The 25703-nt window shown below is 43.4% G+C and overlaps 1 protein-coding gene across 3 annotated transcripts in view; it reads right to left on the bottom strand.

Moving 5' to 3' along the window:
• Positions 1-25703, bottom strand: part of GABRA3 (gamma-aminobutyric acid type A receptor subunit alpha3) — a 521426-nt gene that overhangs the window by 361225 nt on the left and 134498 nt on the right. For all 3 annotated transcript variants that reach the window (XM_060183138.1, XM_007530458.3, XM_016191453.2), the window contains exon 2: positions 7207-7305. The gene's annotated coding sequence lies outside the window, so the exon portion shown is untranslated. The remainder of the gene's footprint in view (positions 1-7206; positions 7306-25703) is intronic.

Raw genomic sequence — 25703 nt, 5'->3', positions numbered from 1 at the left:
TCTGAGGGCACCATAGGGAATGTCCAGGGGCTTAGATGCATCACTGATGGGTTTCAAACAGGCACACAGAGCAGGGGGGTCAGGGGCTGACTTCTAAGGCTTCTTTCTGCCCTGTTTCAGTGTAGCTGGAACTGTCTGAACTGGAAGACGCTTTGAAGAGGGTTAAACTGGGAACAGCTGCTGGCTATGATAACATCACTCCAGAACTCATTCTTAACCTGGGCCCCATGGCAAAGAAGTGGCTCGCTTCATTCCTGTCCCACATCTTGGAATCTGAGTCTATGCCCAAAGTTTGGCGTCGTGCGAAGATTATAGCGGTTTTGAAACCAAAGAAAGACCCAACACTGGCTGCCAGCTATAGACCAATTTCTCTCCTCTCCTCTCCGTGTGTTACAAACTCCTCGAGAGGCTGCTTCTGTCACGTATTTCTCCTCTTACAGAGAAATTCCTATCACCCGCCCAGGCTGGTTTCCGCCCAGGAAGATCTACCTGCGAACAAGCCCTGGCCCTCTCAACTTACATTGAAAATGGATTCCAGAAGAATTTAAAGACGGGTGCTGTCTTTGTTGATCTCACAGCAGCCTATGACACGATCTGGCACCGTGTCTCCTGGTCAAGATCTCAAGATGCCTGCCTCCATGGGTGGCCAACACTATATCGTTTCTTCTCCAAAACAGAAGATTCCGGGTACATCTGGGTGACAAGTCTAGCAGATGGAGACTTGTCTCAAGTGGCCTCCCCCAGGGCTCTGTTCTGGCTCCTACGCTATTTAATATTTACATCAATGACCTCCCAGAAACTTCTTGAAGGAAGTTCATCTACGCCGATGACATCTGCTGTGCAACTCAGGCATCCAAGTTCGACATCCTCGAGGAAACACTCACGAAAGACATGTCTCTGATATCTGATGACTGTAAAAAATGGCGACTAATTCCTAGCACTGCTAAAACAGTATCATCTGTTTTCCATCTACACCATGCCTCGGCCTCGCGTGAGCTTAATGTGCAGCTTGGCGATGCGAGAATCCGGCATGAAGCCCAGCCAGTCTATCTTGGCGTTACTCTCGATCGCACTCTGTCATTTCACAAACATCTCAAAAAAACTGCAGCAAAGGTGGGCGCGAGGAATAACATCATTGCAAGACTGGCCAGCTCTTCATGGGGCGCGAGCGCTTCCACACTACGATCATCATCTCTGGCATTATGCTATTCCACTGCAGAATACTGTGTCCCAGTATGGTTCCGTAGCCCCCATGTCCACTTGGTCGATTCGAAATTATATTCCTCCATGAGGATAATTTCTGGAACCATCCGTTCCACCCCGGTTCCATGGTTGCCAGTTCTTAGCAACATTGCCCCGCCAGATATTCGTCGGGATGCGGCATCATCTAAGTTCATTCCCACATCCACGCTCGACCGGACCTGCCAATATACGCGGATATCTTCGCCCACCCTGTCCAACGCTTGACGTCTCATCACCCAATCTGGTCCCCTACGCCTACACTGAACTTCTCTGTTCCAGTCTCTTGGAAACAGAGTTGGCAGTCAGCTGAGGTAAAGAACAAACACCTCATCGCAGACCCCTGCAAGCGTCAACCCGACCTGAATTGCCCCTGCGGCTCCAGACAGACAATGACCCACATAGTCAACGACTGCCACCTCTCCAGATTCAAAGGAGGTCTTGAAACTTTACATCAGGCTCAACCTGACGCTGTTGACTGGCTATGGAAGAAGGGCAAACGCTAGAAGAAGAAGAAGTGTAGCTGGAAGGCCAGTTCACAACAATACAACAGGTTTCCTTGGCAAATGTCAGGCAACTCCCAAACACAAGAGCCTCTTTCTCCAAATAATTAACGCAAGCTGAAAAGGGCTGAAAGCACCAGGAAGTGGGGGGGGGGCAGTACAGACCACCAAAAAGAAAGGGAGGCCTTGCTAGTCTAGTCGCCCATGTGCAGAAGAAAGGAGATGCAGGTGGTGACACACATCAGGTCCAAGGACATACAGGCTTGTGAGCCCAGCACAAGAGTCATGACTGGGGCCAGCAGGAGGGCAGCAGGTTAAGAGCACATGGCACTAAGCTCAAGGAAGGACCAATGCAAGGATCCCACTTTGAGCCCCCGGCTCCCCACCTGCAGGAGAGTAGTTTCACAAGTGGTGAAGCAGGTCTGCAGGTGTCTTTTTCTCCCCCGTCTTCCCCTCCTCTCTCGATTTCTCTCTGCCCTGTCAGACACTAATAACAACAAAAATAATAACAACAACGATAAACAACAAGGGCAACAAAAGGGGAAAAATAGCCTCCAGGAGCAGTGGATTCGCAGTGCAGGCACTGAGCCCCAGTGATAAACCCTGAAGGCAAAAACAAAGAAAAAAAGTTATGATTAAAGGACAAGAAGTGAATTCAACGGAGTGGAGAACAGCCTGTGCACAGGCATATGGGTGAGTGAGCCGGTTCAGAAGACTTGCAGGAAATGTTTGTCAAAACAGTGAGCTCAGGGGCAGCAGACCCAGGGCTTGCTAAGTGTTCCAGCCATTAGAAGTCACCTGGGCAGGCCCACTCTGTGGTGGCAGCATTCTGGTCCTGCAAGCTTGAGGTCCCAAGAGAGTGATGCTCCCACATCTGTCTAGTGAAGTAGACAAATCTTTTTTAAAATCCCACCGCTATGCCTAGAAATCTCTCGGGAGCCAGGATCTACCTCTCAGACTCAACTCTCTTCTTCCAATGCCCTTCCTCCCTCCCTCAGCAGTGGCAGCACAGGCCACACAGCCATGCTCCAAAACCCCAAGGCCAAGTCCCCCCACTATACTCAGAGCAGCTGCCAGAGAGGGCCATTAAAATGCAAATCAGATCACTTACCTTCAGAGCCAAGCCGAAAACTATTCCGGCTCCCTCTCTCTATGGGGGAAAAGACTATAACTAGAGAATTTGGCTTAGAAGGTCCTAAAAAATTACCAAACCCTACCTTTCCAGCCTGAACATGCACTCTGAACCCTGGCTGTTGGGCCATACCATCCTCCCCCCACACCCAGCTTATCCTGATAGCTTAGGCTCATGCTGACCTCTGTCTTTCTGGAAGTATTCAAAAGCATGTCTTCAGCCCCAAGAAAAGTACCTTCCTCCTTTAATCCCCAGGTTTCTCTTTCAAGTTCCAAAATAAACCTGGCCACCAGGACTTTCTCTGTACACCTTTTTGCTCTTCCTCCTGTCACAGGAGAACCTTCCTGACCTGCCAGTGTTGCCCACCAGACAGCTCAGCACAGCCCAACCCAGCCCAACCCAGCCCAGCCCAGCCAGAGTCCCCTGGTGTCAGCCTGGGGCCTCTCTGTGAGGCAAGGCTAAAAAGTCCCTGCCATCCTGGTCCAGTGGGCCCAGGCTGCCAGCACCTCATAAGCAAGATTGCTGCTGTGGACAAAGGTTCCCATCTATGACCAAGGATCAAGAGTGAAGACCCATCAGGGAGACTGTTGAACAGGGTCCCAAATGGTGAGCAGTACTTATTTGGAGAGAGAGTAACCTCATCAAAATTCCAAGGGATCCTTATTATCATGTAACCAGACCCCAGGAAGTCACACACAGCTGTTTTCAGGAAGTGCCGCTTTGACAGTGCATGGCAGGCCCCAGGCCCTCCCAAGAAGCACCCCCTGGCCCCCAGGAAACACTCCCATTAACAATCCTTTTCTTCCAAAAGAAAGCTTTGATTGTGGAACCTTTCCCCTCCCAGTCTGTGGCCCCCAGGTCCCCTCCTCAGCCCTTCAAGGCATCCATTTGGAGGTAAAATGCCCCAGCTTCTCCTTAATTGCCCTCCTTCCACATTATTTTAAAGGAGGCAGTTTTCCTTTGTCAAGATTATTCATCCACTCCTAGAGAAACCTAGAGGAGGGCTTTCCCCAGGAAAGACCCTTCCCTAAACTCTGAATTGAGTTATGACAACTACATCATAAAACCCATGGAGAAAGAAGGAGCAGGAAGAGGAGGAGGAGGGGGAGGAGGAGGGGAAGGGAGAGGAGGAGAGAGAAGAAGAAAGGAAAAGACATAGGCAGAACTGTTTTCCTTGAGAAGAAAAATGAGAAGTGGCAATATGTCTATGGAACTGAAACAGGAAGAGAGAGAGCAGCTTAGCAACAGCAGGACCACAGTCATTCATCTGCTGAGAAACGTGCAGAAGCTGCCGGGAGCTTGACTCCTAGCAGGGACTTCGGCCAGGAGTGGCAAACGGGTGGCCTGTGTCACATAAGAGCACCTCAGACAAGCAGGGAGACACAGGATTTCCTGCCTGTACATGCTGACTTTAGAAATGACACCAGGAGAGCACAAAGCTGAGACTGGGAACCAAGTGCCCTGGAGCCAGAGCTGTGCAGCCCACACTGGCTGCTCTGCTAGAACAAAAGCCCCAAGCTGTCAACACAGAGAACCAATTCTGAACTGGGAATCGCATCAAATACAACAGAAGCCACACATACTCTCTGATTTAAGGTAAACTTGCAAATCAAGAATTCTAAGCCTATGGGGAAAAGAAAGAAAAAAAAAAAACTGAAGGAGGAGTAGAAACAGATTCAACAAGTATAAGGCTAAAGTCCCAGACTAATTCAGAAATTTGAAAAGGGACTTTAAATGAGTGTTTGTCATTTTTGAAGAACTAAAGGAACAGGCTTCTGAAAAGCAAGAACAAGAGGTTAGAAAATAAAAAGAGGTGAATCAGAAGTGGTTTATGGAAAACAAACAAACAAAAAAAATCCTGCAAGCCAAGTCTCCAGACTGGAAAACAAGTCCTAGACTGGATGTGACAGGGATGTGATGAGTGACTTTTCAGTTCTTTCAGAGGAGCAGGCTCCAAATAAAATAAAATTAAAGCAGTAAATGAAAGAAGTTAAGTAAACCAGAGAATAGATACACAAGTTCTAAGCAAAGCCTCACAGTAGTGGCAAGGGCAGAAGGATAATGGCAGGTGCCCAGCTAGAAGGCTCATGGCACAGGAGTAACGTGGACCATACTGGGGGCTTCCATGACAGTGGAGCTATGCTGTGGTGTCTCTCCCCCCTTCTCTAAGTAGAAGGAATGAAAAAGTTGCTCTGGGAACCCTTGGAATCACAGATGACTGTAGTTCTGGGGCCTCAATTTTAAGAGTAATAATTCCCAAGGAATATCTGTGGAAACCCCGATTTCTTAATGCCTATTGCTTGAGACTGAAGACCCCTGGATTATAATGACTGTTACTCACTGATACATTGGTGATTCCTCTGCTGACCTACTCTCTAACTACTGAGAAGCTCTGTATACAATAAAAGGAATGCTGATCACCTACAGTCTCTCATGTTCCCCCTCTGGCTATGAATCCTGTTTTCTGATGGGCATCTGGTGGATGTCTTAAGCCAATGAGCAGTATGGGTCAACAGGCCCAAAGGCCTAAAGCCACATACCGTGACAAACACCGCCATCCCTCACAGATCATGGAATGCATGATGTGGACATAATGAGTACCTACTGTGTAGCCAGAGGATTACATAACAATGCGATGGTGGCCTGGCATTCACTGTCATCAGTTGTGTCTCCCTGCAAAGATGCTGTTGATGTTTCTCTGATATAATACAAACTTTTCTCAAAAAAAAAAAAGTTCTATTGGAATTCTAGATGGTGTCACATTCACTCAACACAGCCGTGTGTGTGTGTGTGTGTGTGTGTGTGTGTGTGTATGTAACTATACTAATGTAAACCATCATATAATAGTACTGGAAACAGGCATCTGCATAATACCAAACAAAAGGTCTACCACATATGAACAGTAATATTTTTTTAAAAAATCAAACTACAAGAAATAACAATACAAACAAGGACAGTCAGAAAGTATAAACAAACGAAAAGGCCAAGCTGTGACAGTCCTATTTGTCACCTGGGATACAAGATATTAAATCTGTTTCCTCCAAGGAAGACCACTGAACATATTTTGCATATATTCCCAATCTAGGAGAAAAGATCCAGAAGGCCTGACATCACAGTTCTTAGCAGAACCACCTCAACAGATACTCTACCTTCTCACTCAGCATTTCCAAACCATTTTTAATGTTCCATTTTTAAACAGAAACAAACAAGCATGGAACCTAAGACCCAGGAGGAAAGAAAGTCTCTAGCTTGGAAGATGAATAGCAAAACAAAGAAAGCATTGTAAGGAATTTGGAGAGAAAAAAGTTCCATGAGAAGAAAGGCATAATGCTATTGAGAACACCGGAGAGATCAGATAGGACACAGTATAAAGGAAAAAACAAGGTGAAGTTTCTACTAAAAATGTAGAACCCAGGGGGTCGGGCGGTGGCGCAGTGGGTTAAGCGCATGTGGCGCAAAGCGCAGGGACCGGAGTAAGGATCCCAGTTCGAGCCCCCGGCTCCCCACCTGCAGGGGAGTCGCTTCACAGGCGGTGGGTGAAGCAGGTCTGCAGGTGTCTTTCTCTCTCCTTCTCTGTCTTCCCCTCCTCTCTCCATTTCTCTCTGTCCTATCCAACAACGAATTGCGTCAACAAGGGCAATAATAATAATAACCACAACAAAGCTACAACAAGGGCAACAAAAGGCGGAAAAAATGGCCTCCAGGAGCGGTGGATTCATGGTGCAGGCACCGAGCCCAGCAATAACCCTGGAGGAGGAAAAAAAAAATGTAGAACCCAGGGCATGCATTACCATGGGCAAGGACCCAGGTTTGAGTCCCTGCTCTCCACCCACAGGTGTCTATCTGTTGCCTCTCTCTCTCTCTCTCTCTCCCTACCTCCCTCCCTCCCTCCCTCCCTCCCTCTCCTCCCCTCTCAATTTCTCTCTGTCCTACCAAATAAAACAGGGAGGGGAAAAATGGTCACCAGGAGCATTGGATTCATAGTGGTGGCAAGAAGGCCCAGCGATAATCCTGGTGGCAATAAAATAAACAAACATACAGAGAGCTCAGAGTACATCTTTGTAAACCGTTATAAGTCAATAACATGGCTGTGGTGCTACAACTGTCTGCTCAAGCAAAAGTGGTTGAGAAGTCTCTGCATGGGGACGGAGGGATCAAAGCACAGCCCCACTGTCAGCTTTGCTCCCACTACTACTACAAAGCAGGAGGTCCTGAACATAAGGAGGTCTGAACTACTACAGATACAAACTCAGCAAAAGTCAGGGTGGACGACTGGCTGCAAAGACCACTGGCGAACATGTGCCCTCTGTGGGAAGGGGCAAGAAACCTTACCTGGTGGTGCTGTTCTTAGAAGTCCACTAGTGGTGCTTATGATTCACCAAGTTCCTTCCAGATTCTGGGGCGAGGAATCCTCAGGACTTCCAAACAGACCTGTGTGTCCAGAGCACAACTGGTGAGGCTATAGAGTAGCACAGTGAGGCTGGGCCACTTGGGCCCCGCTCAAGGCCCCACCCTGGTATGCACTGGTGGGAGAGTGGTGACCACAGCTGCCTTCTGGGATACCAGCCTGTGGACCCTCCCTGCCAGAAGGGTAACAGGCCACTGGACATACAGCCTGCCTCCCCGCTCTGCTTATGACTCCACTGTGATAGGAAACGTTCCGTTCACTCTCAGGAAATAAAACTAAAACACTTTCCTCCCAGCTGCTGGTAGTTCTGACCTTTCATTTTCCCAGCATGGGATCAAGAGGGACCTAAGTATATGACTGCTAATAGAAAAGTAAGGACCAAATTGGGTGTTGGCACTTTCCCATTCTCACTTGTGTACAAATGTTGAGTGTAAGTTCTGGGGACACAAAGCATTAACACAAAGCAAAATGGTTCAGTGAACAGGTTTCAGCAGCTCAACTTTAAAACATCTATACATAGATGTACTGAATTTTTCTTGACAATGTCACCATTCTTTTAAAAAAGTAATAAGTTTTTTTATCAACAGCAACTAATTGGCATCTGTTACATTTACATCATAGGAAGTCATCATAATTACAATCTATCTGCTCACTATACTTTCTGAGGTGTGCTATATACACATACCTGTTTCGAATTCTGTTCTCTGTGCTACTCATGTAAGGTAGCTCTTAACTACAGAAGACCATACAAAGGAAATTAAAATAACAGAGGAAACTTTAAAAGTTCAATGAGAGGGTTGGTAAATAAAAGTTGGAAACAGCCCCCATAATGAAGCATTTAGACAAACAGATGAAACTCAAACAAATAAAGTATAAGGAAATTATAAAACCAGTCGTGGAAAACCAACATTTAAATAGTAGGGAGAAGGGACCAGGTGGTAGCACGCCTGGTTGAGTGCATACATTACAGTGCACAAGGACCCAGGTCCAAGCCCCTGGTCCCCACCTGCAGGGGGAAGCTTCACAAGTGATGAAGCAGGGCTGCAGGGGTCTCTCTCCCTGTCTACCCCCCCCTTCCCGCTCTATTTCTCTGTCTCTAACAAATAAATAAATAGTAGGGAGAAGGGGAGAGAAACAGAAAACAAGAGACCAAGAAGCCAGAGGTGAGGAGAGTGAGGGAAAGAAAAGAGAAAAGGACAGAGAAAATGGCAGGAAATACATCCTGGATGAAATAACTGAAAAAAAAAAATTATCAGAATGGATTCAAAATCATCCTCAGAAGTGAACAGCCAAATCAGCCCTCCGTACAACAAATGAAAACAGGCATTCATGAGGACCCGACATTGTCAGGCTACTAAGGGAAAAAAAAAAAAAAAAGAATATCCTATATGTGAAGTTGAGTCCCAGAGGGCTGGCTTTGGACTGTCTGCTGTGGCCACGGGAAGGGGTGGCTACAGACTGACAGATTGTTTTGAATCGCATTCTGCAGCTACCCTCTGGAGGCAGGACAGTCTTAAGGGAATCCACCCTCCAACCCCTTCCTGGTCATGGGACCCTCATCACAATGGAAACTAGAGAGGCAATTATGATTTTGAGGAGCCTGGTCTCAGAGGAAGGAGGATTTGGGGGTCTCCTGGGAGTCCTCCCCCACCTCTCAGATTTTCTCTGAATCCATCTCCTGGCCATTATGCCCTCCCCCACATTCACATGTTTAAAAGGCTAACACTCCTGGGTGGGCAGGGGCCTTGATCTGAGCTAATAAACCACGGCCTCACATTCTTCGATATAGTAGATTTCCCCTCCTACAAAAGCAGACTTGGTTGTTTCAGCTTTCTGTGGCACCCACAGGCAGGTACCCTTCTTTGACTTCACATTTTCTAAGAGAAAGAGATCCAGTTCAGCACAGGTGTTCAGGAACCAGAATGGCTTTGGAACTCTTAAGCCATGATTCTAGAAGCTAGAAGTAAAGAGATGCTTTCAAACTCATTATTTCCCACACAGAATTCTACACTAAAACCAACAACAAATTGTGAGGGTAGAATAAAGAAGGAGAGTGAAGGAGAAGTGTGTGATATAACTATGCTACACAGAATTTTAAGATCCAAGTGTATTTTCTTTTCTTTTTTTTCCAAGTGTATTTTCATACCAATACATAGTGTTGTTCTTATGAAGTCCAGAGTGTGTGTGTTTTGCCAAGTTCTTACTATGTGCACTTAACCCAGTGCACCACCACCCAGCCCCTTTTTTGCAAGTTCTTATAGTTTAATCATCTATATTCCACATGTGTGAGCGGAAAAAAAAATGTTTTTAAGCATCAAAACTATTTGTCTTTGCCCATGCACACTTTCTAAAAAAAAAAAAAAAAAAACCCACTCTAGAATTTGAGAATGTACATAAAGGAGAAAATAAATGGCGCCAAGAGAATCTAACTGAAGAGAAAGGGGAAACGAACGTCAGGACAGTGATGAAGATCTGGCAGCTGGCAATAAAGCAGAAGGAGAAACAGGTTGAGGCAACAACAAAAAGAAAAGTCACAGCAATTTCAAGAAGATAAAGTGAGTGAAATGCCTTGGGTCTGCATATACAGAGATGTGGACAACAGTTTGTGCTTGAATTAGAAAATACATAAATATACATATACATATATATGCATATATTTATATATCGAAAGTAAGCACATCTTAAAATGACAGTTATCCAAGGAAATAAAACAAACACCAATGAGGGTAATTTAATGATACATCCGGGAGCATGGACAGTCCACCCTCCCTAAGTGCTATGGAGGTAACAGGTGGGGTTGAGGGTCCTGAAAAGCTGACTAGATTTAGTAAAATAATTCAGGACTATCAGGATGAGCCCAATATAATCAAAAGTGTCCATAAAAGTGGACAGAGGAGACAGAAGAATTGATGTCAGAGTGGTATGATGTGAAAAAGACTTGACCTGACATTGCTGACTCAGGAGGAGGAGGAAGGGACCATGAACCAAGGACTGCAGGCTATCTCCAGAAGCTAGAAGAGGCAAGGAAATAATATTGCCCAGTCTCCGGAAAAGAACTCAAAGTTGCCAAGCTCATGAAGTTAGCTCTGGAAAACCTTTAAAATAAAAAGAGCACAATTTCTGATATATTTCTTTTTATTTTACTTACTTATTTTTGATAGAGACAGAAATTGAGAGGGGGAGGGGGCAGAGAGGAAGAGAAGAGAAGACACCTACAGCATTGCTTCCCCACTCATGAAGCATTCCTGCCGCAGGTGGGGACCAAGGGCTTTGAACCCAGGTGCCTGCACATTGTGTAACGTGTGCTTTATCAGGTGAACCACTGCCAGGTCCAAACTTGCTGTTATTTAAAGTCACAGAATGTATGGCAACTACAGACAGAGAGCTACTACACCATAATATCTGCCTCAGCAACCAATGGCTTTATCCTAGTCACAGTACTAGGCCTACAAAAATCAATATCATACTAGAATTCAACAATATGAGGGCTTGCAGGCTGCACAGGATTTTAAAAGAACTTAAATCCTTATCTTCCAATATAGGCATTTTTTTAAGTCTAAACACGTCAAATCAACAAGGATCAGTAGAAACATGTTATTCAGTTGTCCACAAAGATGTGGACAACTAATCGTTTGTGCTTTTTTTTGAAAAAAAAAAATATATATATATACATCAAAAATAAGCACATCTTAAAATGATAGTTATCCAAGGAAATAAAACAAATACCAATGAGGGTAAATTAATGATACATGCAACAGCATCAACATTTTTATTTTTCAGAAAGGGCTAAAAATGCCAGTTTTTTGAAAGGGCAGGGAACTATTATAGAAATATCTGACTTTAAACTTAGTAGTCCTGTAGTTTTCATAAATATCATTTTTTATTGTGACAGATCATAGTTTTAGGATATTGCTTTCAAAAACAGAATAAATGTATCATCTCCTATAAAAATAAGCCAAAGAGGGAGTTGGGTGGTAGCGCAGTGGGTTAAGTGCATGTGGCGCAAAGTGCAGGGACTGACGTAAGGATTCTGGTTCGAGGCCCCGGCTCCCCACCTGCAGGAGAGTGGCTTCACAAGTGGTGAAGCAGGTCTGCAGGTGTCTCTCTTTCTCTCCCCCCTCTGTCTTCCCCTCCTCTCTCCATTTCTCTCTGTCCTATCCAACGACGAACAACATCAACAATGGCAATAATAATAACCACAACGAGGCTACAACAACAAGGGCAGCAAAAGGGGGAAAAATGGCCTCCAGGAGCGGTGGATTCATGGTGCAGGCACCTAGCCCAGCAATAACCCTGGAGGGGAAAAATAAATAAGCCAAAGAGTAGCAAACTGGAATAGAACAAAAATTGAACTGAGAGATGAAACATAAAATCCCCTTTTACATAACGTGTAATAAAAGGGGAATGAGACCACAGAAACAACAAGTGTTGAGGCTTGTGGGTGCCAGGCCTGGTAGAGCACATACCTTTCCATGCACAAGGACCTGGGTTCAAGCCCCTATTTCTCTATATTAAAAAATGGGCGCTGAGGGGAGTCAGGTGGTAGCACAGCAGGTTAAGTACAGGTGGCACGCAAAGCACAAGGATTGGCGAGGATCCTGGTTCGAGCCCCCGGCTCCCCACCTGGCAGGGGAGTCGCTTCACAGGCGGTGAAGCAGGTCTGCAGGTGTCTGTCTTTCTCTCCCCCTCTCTGTCTTCCCCTCCTCTCTCCATTTCTCTCTGTCCTATCCAACAACGATGACAACAATAATAACTACAACAATAATAACTATAACAACAATGAAAAACAACAAGGACAACAAAAGGGAAAATAAATAGAAAAACAAAAAAGGAAAATTTTTTTTTAAAAAAAGGACACTGGAAGTAGTGGAGTCATCATGTAGGTACTGAGTCCCAGTGACAATAACCCTGGTGGGGAAAAAAGAGAGAAAGAAAAGAAGCAACTAATGTTAGCAAGGATGTGGGGAAAATGTAATCCCTTCTACACTGCTGGTAGGAATGCAAATTGCCCAACCCCTGTGGAAAACAATCTAAAGTCTCCTCAGAACACTAGAAATGGACATGACCTATGACCTGAAAATTCCTTGCCTGAGGATACAGCCAAAGAAAGCAAATACACCTATCAGAAGACATCTAGTATACTTAAGGTCATAGCAGCACAATCTGTAATAGCCCTAACATGGAAAGAAACCAGATGCCCAACCACAGATAAGTAGCTAAGAAAGTTGTGGTACATATGTGCAATGGGATAATATTTGGCTGGTAGAAATGAAGAAGTCTTCTCCTTTGCCTACTCCTGGAAGCATTTTGAAAGGATCATATTAAGTGAGATAAGCCAAAAAGAAGGACAAATATCAGCTGATCTCATTTAGAGGCAGAACTTAAGAGATGAGAACAGAAGGGGAGGACATAAGGTCAAACTTGGACAGGATGTGGTGTTAATACACCAAAGCAGAGAAGAGAAGTGAAGAGAGCATTGGGGGCCCAGTGCACAACAGGGGGACAGACCCAAGTTAGGGGTGAGAATGTTTGCAGACACCTGTCACGGGGAAATGAGAAAATGTATTTAGATGTCAACAACTGAACTATAAATAATTATTCCCCAATAAAATTCGAAGAAAGAAAAATCAAAATCAGCAATTTTAAAATGAAACTCTGAGAAATTTGAAGAAATCAGGAGCAAGTTAAACCTATAACAGAAGGTGGAAATAATGAAAAAGAAGAACTCAATGAAATGGAAAGCAAAGGGGGGGGAGAGAATCAATGAAACTGAAAGTTGACTCTTTTGAAAAAATAGTCAATAAAAATTAGTTGCGTTTTGCAGAGACTGGTACAGACAAAAAGGAAGTGTTACCCAACATCACTTATGAAGACAAACATGTCACCACTCATCTCACAAACATTAAAAGGCTAGTAAGAGGCTAACCCGAAGAAATGTATGTAAATAACCTTAATAGTGTAGATTAAATAAATAAATCACTTGAAGGACACAAATCTTCAAATCTTACTCACGATACATAGATAAGTTGAATGGCCTTTTTTTTTTTAATTTTATTTATTAGATAGTGACAGAGAGAAATTGAGAGAAGAGGAGGTAGTAGAGAAGAGACAGAGAGACACCTACAGCCCTACTTCACCACTTATGAAGCTTTCCCCCTGCAGGTGGGGACCGGGGGCTCAAACCCAGGTCCTTGCACATTGTAATACATGAGCTTAACCAGGTGCACCACCACCCGGCCCCTGAATGGCCTTTTATTTGTTAAACAAATCAAATTCATAGTTGAAAACCTTTTGCTCATGAAAATTATAAAGAAAAAAGCACTGATGGCTTCATTAGTGGTGTCTAGCAAACACTTAAGGAAGATACAGTGCCAGCTCTACACAAACTCTTCGAGAAAATGAAGGAACAGTTCTTAAACTCATTTTATGAAGCCAGAGTGAGTCTTTGCCAAAATCAAATAGATTAAAAAAAGAATTAAAGGCCCCTGTCCCTAATGAACACAGATTAAAATACACACACACACACACACACACACTTTATAATAAACATTAGCAAATGAAATCCAGAACACATCACGAGGAAAACAAAAGTTAATCAGGCAGCCTTTTATGCGGCAATGTGAAGGTAGCTCAACACTTGAAAAACAACCACTACAATTCACCAGCTCTACAGATATTAAAATATCATTTCAATACATAATACAAAAAAAGTTTGAAAAAATGCAGCATATATTATTGTGTCAAATTCCTGAGTAAACAATGGATAGATGGGCTCTCCATCAAACTCATAAATAGTACGTGAGAAAGTCTACAGCTGACCAATTTGAATGGCAGGAAAGTGAACACTTCCTCCGGCAAGCAGACAGCAGACAAGGGGGTCCAGAGATAGCACAGCGGGTTAAGTGCACACGGCCATGGCGCAAAGCACAAGGACCAGTGTAAGGATCCCTGTTTGAGTCCCCAGCTCCCCACCTGCAAGGGGGGGGGGGGGTGCCTCACAAGCAGTGAAACAGGTCTGCAGGTGTCTGTCTTTCCCCCCTCTCCATTTCTCTGTAGTGCAGGCACCGAGTCCCAGCAATAACCCTGCCTGAAGGCAAGGGAGAAAAAAAAAAAGGGGAGTCGGGCGGTAGTGCAGCAGGGGATGCGTTGGATCGACCTTCTCGTGGTGCATCCCGTGAGTACCCATTCATTGGGGAAAGTGATGATCCTTCCTAGCCGACTGAATCCACATGGATCCCAGTCACTTTCAAAGCCAGCAACAAGCAGCTCAACCTGACGCTGTTGACTGGCTACGGAAGAAGGGCAAACGCTAGAAGAAGAAGAAGCACAGGTGGCGCAAAACACAAGGACAGGTCTAAGGATCCCAGTTCGAACCCCCGGCTCCCCACCTGCAGGGAAGTCGCTTCACAGGCGGTGAAGCAGGTCTGCAGGTGTCTGTCTTTCTCTCCTCTTCTCTGTCTTCGCCTCCTCTCTCCATTTCTCTTTGTCCTATCCAACAACGATGGCATCAGTAACAACAACAATCATAACTACAACAATAAAACAACAAGGGCAACAAAAGGGAATAAATAAAATAAATTTAAAAAAAGGAGGGGGTCGGGCGGTGGCACAGTGGGTTAAGCGCATGTGGCGCAAAGCGCAGGGACCGGCGTTAAGGATCCCGGTTCGAGCCCCCGGCTCCCCACCTGCAGGGGAGTCGCTTCACAAGCGGTGAAGCTTGTCTGCAGATGTCTATCTTTCTCTCCCCTTCTCTGTCTTCCCCTCCTCTCTCCATTTCTCTCTGTCCTATCCAACAACGAATTGCATCAACAAGGGCAATAATAATAACCACAACGAAGCTACAACAAGGGCAACAAAAGGGGGAAAAATGGCCTCCAGGAGCGGTGGATTTATGGTGCAGGCACCGAGCCCAGCAATAACCCTGGAGGAGGAAAAAGAAAAAAGAAAAAAAAAAGATGAGGACAGCAGGCCAGGCAGGGAAGTCTGATCTAAACCTTTGATCCAACATTTGATTACAAGTCCTATCCAACTCAAATACAGTGAAAACAAAACTAGAAAACTTACACAAGTTGGAAAAGAGACAACAAAACTGTCTTTATTCCTAGACAACATAATCATAAGCATAACCGATTCTAAGAATCATAGGGAGAAAAAAATCAATATACAAGATCAATTGCATGTTGACAACAGGCATTCAAAAGTTGCCATTTTAAAATGCCACTTATCACAGTATCAACACTAACATTTACAATAAATTTGATAAAATATATGCAAGAACTATACTGTGAAACCTATATAAAAAATAAAAACATTGAGAGGCTTTTAAGAATAATGAAAATATATGCCAAGATCTTATGTCAAGAGACTCAAAGTTGGCAAGATGCAATGTCTTCTCAAATTATCTATAAATTGAATTCCCACTAAAACTACCAGCAGAATGTTTCTGGAAATACATTGATGACTTGGTTATAAATTATTGATGAAAATGCAAAGGACCTCATAGCCAAAACAGTTTTCCAATGTCAAACCAAATTGGAGCATCCACAGCACCTTATTTAAGATTTACTATAATCTGACAGTGAAAAATATCCCAGGTATTGCCAAATGTGTGTGTGTGTGTGTGTGTGTGTGCACGCGCGCGCGCACGCGCGCACATGTGTGTATGAGAGGGAGAGAGACAGACAGAGAGAGATGGAGGTGGGGCAGGGGGTAGAGGATCACCTCAGTTGAGAACCATTAACCAGCAGTCACTGATACAGTGTGGAAATGTAACTTCAGGGATAGAAGGCATTCATGTGCAAAGACTACATGCAGGCCTCAGATTTACTTTGCTCCAAAAACAGTGGTCACAAAGACAGGCATCAGATATCTAAATCATACATTAAATCTTTCTGTTTCTAGAAGACAACAAATGGGAGCATCATTTTGAACTCAAGGTAAAGACTTCTTGTGCTATATACACAGGAAATAGAAAATCCATGTAGAAAATGCAACGACACGAGAAAATATGTTCAAAACAGCACTTTTAAATATCTGTTATCTTTACACAGATATACATATAACAACTCAGTAGAAGGAGTCCAAATATCCCAATTTTAAAACTGCCTAACAAATTGACTGAACATTTCTTCAAAGAAGAAGTAGAGATGATCTGACAAGAAGAAAGATACAAGGTTAAAGTACAAAAGTCCTATAGGCCAGCTAGAAACGATGGGAACTTTCAAAACCAAAAATACAAAATCTGTTTAATTTATAATAATAACAGTACTTAACTTGGTTATAAACCAAAAACATATAATGTCTACATGAGGGGAATCACAAAACTCTAATGAAAGAAATCATCAAAGAGGGTCTAAATAAATGAAGAGCTGTTCCATGTTTCTGGGTCAAAAAATGAAACACTGTTCAGTTATTCCCAACTGGGTCTACATATTCAACATAACCCCAGCTAATTATTTTATGAATAACAACAAAGTGATTCCAATGTTAATATGTAAAATTCAAAGATCTGGAATAGTCAGGACAGTACCCAGAAAAGCAATGATTAAATTCAAAGGATGAGCACTACACAACTGAAAGAATTACTCTAAAGCTACAGTAAACAAGCAAGTGTGGAATTGGTGAAATAGGTAAATGATCAATGGAACAGAGTAGTGGGTCCCAAAACTGAGTTAACACTACATATGCAATTGATCTTTGACAAATTAGCAAAGGCAATTCATGGGGAAAGGATTAGCTTTTGTAAAGAGTGTTGGAACTAACTGGATAACCATACACAAAATGTGTTTTACACCCAAAGTACTTTGCACAAAAATAATTCAAAATGGATCATGGGCCAAAACGCCAAGTCTAGCATTGCTAGATGATAACAAAGGAAAAACCAGAGAGGCCCTTGGGTTTGGTGATAAGTTTATAAATAGAACACCTAGAGCTAGATTAAGTTAAATAAATAAAATATGATAAATCAGATTTCAATTAAAAATATAAATGTTTGCTGTGGAAGACCTTAACAATGTGCCCCAGGACCTTCCCTCCCTCCCCAGAGCACTTCTCCACTAGGGAAAGATAGAAGTGTGGATGGAGTATGGATTGACTTGCCAATACCCATGTTCAGTGGGAAAGCAATTACAAAAGCCAGAATTCCCATTTGCAAGTACTAACAGGTGTTGGTATGACTTAGAAAGGAAAAGAAGAAGTGGGAGCTGGGGGGGAGGCAGTGGCATGCCTCGTCAAGGGCACGCATTACAGTGTACAAGGACTGGGGTTCAAGCCCCTGGTCCCTACCTGAAGGGGGAAAGCTTCACAAGGTATCAGTTTACTTCTCTCTTTATCTCCTCCCCTCCCCTCTCAATTTTTCTCTATCCAGTAGAAAGTAAATAAAATTTTTAAAGGATCAAAATTTAAAAATTAAAAAGGGGGAGCCGGGTGGTGTCACAGCAAAATAAGAGCACATGGAGCGAAGAGCAAGGACCGGCACAAGGATCCTGGCTCGAGGTCCTGGCTCCCCACCTGCAAGGAGGGTTGCTTCACAACCAGTGGAGCAGGTCTGCAGGTGTCTTATATTTCTCTCCCCATCTTCCCCTCCTCTCTCCATTTCTCTCTGTCCTATCTAACAATAACAATAATAAATAACAAGGGCAACAAAAGGGGGAAAATAAATGAATTAAAATAAAATAAATAAAAATTTAAAAGAAGAGAAGGTAGGATCATAGATGAAATGGTCAAAATATAAATATAAATATGGATGGTGGGGCAGGGGTAGATAGCAGAATGGTTATGCAAAGAGACGCTCATGCCTGAAGCTCCAAAGTCCCAAGTTCAACCCCCCCACACCACCATAAACCAGAGCTGATCAGTGCTCCGGTAAAAATAAATAAGTAAATATAGGTAGGTAGGTAGATAGGGATAGATAGATGAAAACAGAAATAACAGTCAGCCCATATCTGTGACCTTGGGAGAACTACTGCAGTTTCCAATGAAGGGAACAGTGAAGAATTATACCCGTTATCTCCTAATTTTGTAGAACAATATTAAATCACTAATAAAAAATAACTGCTGTGTAAGTGATGCTGTCCAGAGGATGAAAAACACAAGGCACAGATATGAAGGAAGTATTCACAAAATACACACATGGGAAGGGATTTTTACCTACAGTAGTCGAGAGAAGAAAAAAAAAAAAAAAGCCTCTTCATACTCAGAAATAATAGCCTATGTTTTTAAAAAAACAAAAGATCTATACAGCAAAGAAAATAAATACATGACAAATATTTAATAAGCTGTTGAGGTCATACATCATTAGGGAATTGCAAATTAAAATGAGATGCCACTACACATCCATTAGTGGCTGAATTCCAAAATGCTGACTGCATCAAGGGCTCATTCATTGCTGGTGGGAATGCAAATAGTATGGTCACTTTGGAAGACAGTCTGGCAGTTTCTTATGAAGCTAAGTATAGTCTTACCACATGATCCAGTGAGTGTGACCTGGAGTATTTACCTAAATGAGGTGAAGACTTACATCTGCACATGTTATGTATAGCAGTTTTATTATTAATTGCCTAAACTGAGAAGTCCTGCGGTTCATAGACAACAAGATGGGGCAAACAGAAGACCGCGCTAGATGCAGACCAAACACAATGAAGCCCAAGTCATAAAAACACATGTAAGATCTTTAAATACAGATCACGAACTGAAAAAAGTTCATGTGAAAAGGTGACAGTTGCACGATGTCAACTATATGACATTCTGGAAAACTCAAAAATACATACAGACAGAAAAAGGTTCATTGCTTGTCAGGGATCAGTCAGAGGAGGAAGTGAAGAATAACAAGGAGCACTGAAATATTCCAGTGCCACTAACACTGACACCACCACCGTGACTACATGACATACATCTGACAAACCTCACACAAAATGGAAAAACACAAACTTGGAACCCGGGTACAAAGTATAAACTTACCAGCATACTAACCTGATTCAACAGTTCTCACAGTACAACCCACTACCACAAGATCTTAACAGGAAACTGAGGTGAGTCTAGAGAAATCTCTACACTTTCTAGCCAACACTTTGGTAAACCTAAAGGTGGCTCCTAAAGCGATTACATTTAGAAACGATTAAAAATAGGAAGGCCTGGTGGTGACACACCTGGTTGAGCCTACAAATATCAGTACACAAGGACCTTGGTTCAACCTTCATCCCAGTCCCCACCCTGCAAAGGGGAAGCTTCAGGAGTGAAGTGCTGCAGGTATCTCTGTCTCTCTCCTACTCTATCTAGCTCACCCACCTAGCTCAATTTTTCTGTCATTAGCCAAAATAAATAAGAATAGAATCTATTTTGAAAAGGGAATTATGAAGTGCGAATAAGGCTGTTAGCTACTGTACAACCAGTGGGAACAGAAAATTGCCCAGCCACTGGAAGAATGGCTTGGAAGTTTCTCATAAAGCCAGCATTTTCATAACTGCATCCAAAACAAGAAATCCTCCTTCAGGGACACTCACCAAGCAGAAATGCAAGAATGTGTGCAAATGGAAACCCATGAAGAACATCTTTCAGGCACTATTCAGACAAGCCAGCCTCAATGTGAAAACAACCCACAATCACAGAAAGAAAAAAAAAGGAAAGAAAAGTAAAAGAAAAAGAAAAAAAAAGAAAAAAGAAAAAGGGAAGGGGAGGGGAGGGAAAGAAAAAGGGAAGGGGAGGGAAAGAAAACAAAATAAAAAGAAAAAGAAAAAGAAAAAGGGAAGGGGAGGGGAGGGAAAGAAAAAGGGAAGGGGAGGGAAAGAAAACAAAAGAAAAAGAAAAAGAAAAAAGGGAAGGGAGGGGAGGGGAGAGGGGAGGGGAGAGGGGAGGGGAGAGGGGAGGGGAGGGAAAAGGGAAGGGAAGGGAGGGGAGGGGAGGGAAAGAAAAGAAAAGGAAAGAAAAAGAAAATGGGAGGGGAGGGGGAAAAAGGGGGAAGGGAAGGGAAGGGAAGGGAAGGGAAGGGAAGGGAAGGGAAGGGAAGGGAAGGGAAGGGAAGGGAAGGGAAGGGAAGGGAAGGGAAGGGAAGGGAAGGGAAGGGAAGGGAAGGGAAGGGAGGGGAGGGGAGGGGAGGGGAGGGGAGGGGAGGGGAGGGGAGGGGAGGGGAGGGGAGGGGAGGGGAGGGGAGGGGAGGGGAGGGGAGGGCAGGGGAGGGGAGGGCAGGGGAGGGGAGGGCAGGGGAGGGGAGGGGAGGGGAGGGGAGGGGAGGGAAAGAAAAGAAGGGAAGGGGAGGGGAGGGCAGAGGAGGGGAGGGGGGAGGGGAGGGGAAGGGGAGGGGAAGGGGAGGGGCAGGGTGAGGGTGAGGGGAAGGGGAGGGGGAGGGGAAGGGGGAGGGGAAGGGGGAGGGGAAGGGGGAGGGGAAGGGGGAGGGGAAGGGGGAGGGGAAGGGGGAGGGAAGGAAAGAAAAGGGGGAGTCAGGCGATAACGCAGTGGGTTAAGCGCGGGTGGCGCAAAGCACAAGGACCTGCATAAGGATCCAGGCTCCCCACCTGCAGGGGAGTGGCTTCACAAGTAGGTCTGCAGGTGTCTGTCTTTCTCTCTCCCTCTCTGTCTTCCCCTCCTCTCTCCATTTCTCTCTGTCCTAGCCAACAACGACGACGACATCAATAACGACAACTACTACAGCAATGAAACAAGGGCAACAAAAGGAATAAATAAAATATTAAAAGAAAAGAAAAAGAAAAACGAGGTCAGATGCTGAACTTGTGTTAAGTGAAAGCAGCCATACACAAAAGGCTACAAGCTACACAACTCCCTTCCCAAAGCTGCCACAGAATTCCCACTACAGAGATTGAAAACAGAGCGAGGTTTGCCTGCCAGTGTAGAATGAAAGGGAGGGAGGCCGGACTACAACAGGCGTCCAGTGGACCTTTCCAGCTGAAGGACACTGTCTTCACACCAGCACATCATGTGCGTCACAACCCTGTGAAGTGGATACTCAAAGACAAATTTTGTCTTCCTTTTGTAATCTAAATTACAACTAGATAAGTTAACCACACTGGAAACGTGAGTCCTACAAGTATTTCTTGCATGCCAGAGCATTATTAGTCAAATTGCAAACTTCTATCAAAACCTGTACAATAGACTTGAATGCATGCCAAGATGAAAGATATTCAGAAGCAGGAAATCTCATCATCCACAAATGTCAACTGCTCTCTGAGCCATTCTACATTTCAATCAAATTCCATGAAAAGCCAACCTGACTTTCCTAAAACCCAAAGTGTTTTTATTTTTAAATTAAGATAAAGGAGAAACGGGCTGAAAATAATCAAGGCCATTCAGGAAGAACAAGAGAAGTGGTATGGATGTGGGTAAGGGCAGAGAGCAAACAATAATTCAACCACACAAATACAAGGCTCATTATAAGGCATTCGTCAGTGAGACAAAACTAGCATAGACAGATAGACTAGTGATGCATGTAGCCACCCAGAAATACATGAATGGGCAAAGTTTATTCTAAAGCAGTTATGTGTAAATGGCATTAAAACAAATAGTATTTCTCTGGGGGGGGGAAGATTCGTATTTCCATTATATATAAAAATGAAATCCAGATGGTCTTTTAAAAGCAAACATAAAGCAACAACTTTAAAGGCTTCAAAAGATTGGGGGGAGCACATTTTTTATGATCGTGGGATACTACACTATTTCTTAAATATGACAGAAAAATCACTATTCATGAAGAGAAAATGGATATATATTCATCATGGAAATTTAAAGCCTCTGTTAAGGTAAAGACCCCATAAACAAAACAGAATCAAGGTGGCACAATAAATACAACCTATAAGTGACAGATAATTATTATCTAGGATACACACACACACACACACACACACACACACACACACATATATATATACACATCTTAGCTATGAATATGTGAAAAACAGCAGCCAAGCAGAAAAACCAGCAACTGTGGATAACTCTGGCTGCTGTGTTCTTAAAGGAAGCTGAGGCTTCAGAGAGGGAACATGAAGTTAGCTCTAATGTTTTATTAGTTTCATTAAAATGTATCGGAAGCAGGAATGACAAAATGGTAACCCTTACTCACTCCAAGCAGGAGATGTACAGTTATTGGCTTGTAGTTTTGACTGCTTCTCTGAGTTTCATAAATATTTTAAATTCTTCAAAATTAAAAAATGACGAAGAAAATAAACCTGTGAACTATAAATTTGAAAAATCTGAACTAAGTTACAGAACTCAAAATCCTAACCAGCAATTTCCAAGCCAGCTGCAGAAATCCTGACAGGTATAACTTCTCCACAAAACTAAAATCGTAAAATAGATGTTACTGATACTATCCCTCCCGCCCCTAAGTAGACAAATTGAGACCACGCAGCTAGAAGTTGAAGAGCTGAGGTAATAAAAATGATTTTCAAACTACAGTAGTATTTAAACTTAGCAACTAGGACAAGATACAGACTAGAGAGAGTCGGGTGGTAGCACAGCGGGTTAAGTGCAGGTGGCACAAAGCGCAGGGACCAGCGTAAGGATCCCGGTTCGAGGCCCCGGCTCCCCGCCCACAGGAGAGTGGCTTCACAAGTGGTGAAGCAGGTCTGCAGGTGTCTATCTTTCTCTCCCCCTCTGTCTTCCCCTCCTCTCTCCAATTCTCTGTCCTATCCAACAACGACAACATCAATAACAACAACAATAATAACTACAACAATAAAACAAGGTCAACAAAAGGGAATGCATATTTTTTTTAAAGATACAGACTAGACTAAATGGAAACTAGAAAAAGCCCCAAGATAACACACTATGTATAACAATGTCTACATATTAGATGTGGCATCACAGAACACAAGGAAAGGATGAATTTTTCAGCATTGTATATTTGTGAAACAACTGGAGGGAAAAAAATGATTTAGAAAATCACCCTATACAACTCACTGAAAGAAATCCCAGAAGATTAAACAAGCATAGGCAATAAAACAAGGACCAAAATTCTTATAGCCATGTCTTCGGTTCTGGATAGGGAAACATTTCTTAAACATGAATTAACTTATCAGGGAAAGTTACAAGTGGAATATATATATATATATATATTTGGAAAATAAAAATATACAAATAGAATATATATATATATATATATATATATATATACAAAAATTAAATTGCACATAAAATGTACCTATCTTGGTACTATTTCCCACCTGTTCCACAAAGAACATTCTAATGTCTGCTGATTGCATAAGTCATCCAAAGAGATGAATATGAAACACTTAAGTTCTTAACAGAAATGAAGGCCATGAGAAAACACCCACAGAAAGTAAACAAAAGGGACCAGGTGGTGGCGCACCTGGTTGAGCGCACGTTATAATATGCAAGCACCCAGGTTCGCCCCCCCCCCATTCTCTTTCTCAGGGAGAAAGCTTTGCAAGTGGTGAAGCAGGGCTGCAGATGTCCCTGCCTCTCTCCCTCTCTATCTGCCCCCTTCCTCTCAATTTCTGGCCATCTCTATCCGACAAATAAAGATAATTTCTAAAAATTAAAAAAAGAGAGTAAACAAAGGTGATCAAGAAACACAACTAAGTACTCATGCTCCCTGTAACGAAACAAATTTTAAAACCGTAGATCAGTTTGCTTCTATCAAATTAGTACAGATTTGAAAGGAAGCAGTAGCAACCCCAGCACAGGTAGGTGAACAGATACTAGCCCTGATCCAGTAGGACAAGTTCACATGCCTATCAAGAGCCCTTAAAATTTAATATCCTTAGGCCCAGTGACACCTCTTACAAAAACCCCTCTGAAAAAAACAGTTCACTCCAGTGATGTTTAGTAAGGATCTGCAGTGGTCAGTATTGTCTTGGCAAGTGTGAGCTACAACAGTGAACAAAACAAGAGGAAAAAAGCTTTGTTCAAAGGGCTTACACTATCATACATAAGACAGACAATAAATGTGTAAAATCTATGGGCTGTTGCTGAACCAGTCCAGGGGGAGGAAATGCAATAAGGAAGCAGCAAGAGCATGGGGGCAGAATGCTGTGTTCTTCTGTTCACCCCTCATGGAAGCCCTCACTCAGGTGACATCTTAATAGACACGTGAATGAGTTAAGTTGCAAGGGAACGGTTTTGAATGGCTGCACACGCTGCAGGGCTTTGCACAATAAATCACAATGGAAGATAATTTAAATAACTAATAGAGATCTGCTAAACAATTGTACAACAGAAAACCATGCAGCTAGTAACAATTATCTGAAGGCTGTTGAATGGTTCCAGAGAAGGCTCCCAATATAAAACCAGTGGAAAAGCCAGATATGGAATATGGTCTGATCCCAAATTATGCAAATAGTGAAGCACATCTGAAAGGAAACAGAGCCAATTACTGCTGGACTAGGTATTTAGAGGTAATTTCTGTTAACGTCTCTCCATTTTCCAAATGTTCTTTTATGAGGCTGTTTTATTTTTATAACTAGAAAAAAAAAGCATTAAAGGGGTAGACATGGCAGCCTGGAGGTCGACTGGTAAATGTACAATTGTTTCATGCTGGTGCTATACAGCCAGGCTCAGAGACCCAGGTCCAGATGTGGGTATTCCATGTTAAAGGGATAGCAAAACCAAACCCAAGCATCTCCTGTAAGAGACCCTCAAAATAAAAGTCAGGTGAGTTCAAGGCTTGGGAATAGATAGATTGGGAAGAAGAGGGTGAGGCAGAGGAAAAAAACTGGGAATAGCTCAGCATTCCTGTTCACCCAAGGAGCAAGAGAGAGATGGGCAGGACACAAAAAGCATGGAGAACCTGCCAGCAATCTCAGGCCCCCTACACTAGTGCTCAGCAACCTTTTCCAAAACTGTTCATACTGAGTAAGAAGATTGCCCTCACAGGAGGGCCGCAGGGCCTGGATTCCTGAGTTCCTGTTGGACTTTGGCAAATTTGATTTGATTTGATTTGATTTAATGTTTTACTCCCAAAATCCCGCCTTCGTGTGCCTACCTGGCCCCTCCCTCTCTTCAAAAATAATCTATCCACTATTTGATTCCTTTTAAGAAATTATTTCTTAAAGAAAAAAAAAACCTTAAAAATATACATCCTGGGAGCTTCTATTCTTTCTTTTGTGTGTGGTGGGAACACATACTGAGTACAAACATCAATACTTTTAAAACCAGTTTTTAAGTGTCCAAATACTCTTCTACTGCTGACCAGTATTTCCCTTTGTCACATGGCAGGCCCCCACCCCGAAGAGATGATCTAGACCATTACATCTCAGACAGGAGATAAGTGCTGTGCCTCGATTTCACAGCAAGCACCCGCTCCGTAGGCTCTGCAGGGCCCCTGGTGCAGTCCCATATACAATCGTTAGTATGAATTAAACAAGTGACTGGCCCTGGACTTCCTGTAAAGAATCATGGGGATGGCATGTACAATGGAATGCCTCCTCTGCAGAGCCTGACAACTGGGTGGGGC

This window comes from Erinaceus europaeus, chromosome X (genome assembly GCF_950295315.1).
Source record: "Erinaceus europaeus chromosome X, mEriEur2.1, whole genome shotgun sequence".
In the NCBI taxonomy this organism is placed as follows: domain Eukaryota; kingdom Metazoa; phylum Chordata; class Mammalia; order Eulipotyphla; family Erinaceidae; genus Erinaceus; species Erinaceus europaeus.
This window is presented reverse-complemented; position numbering and strand designations above follow the sequence as displayed.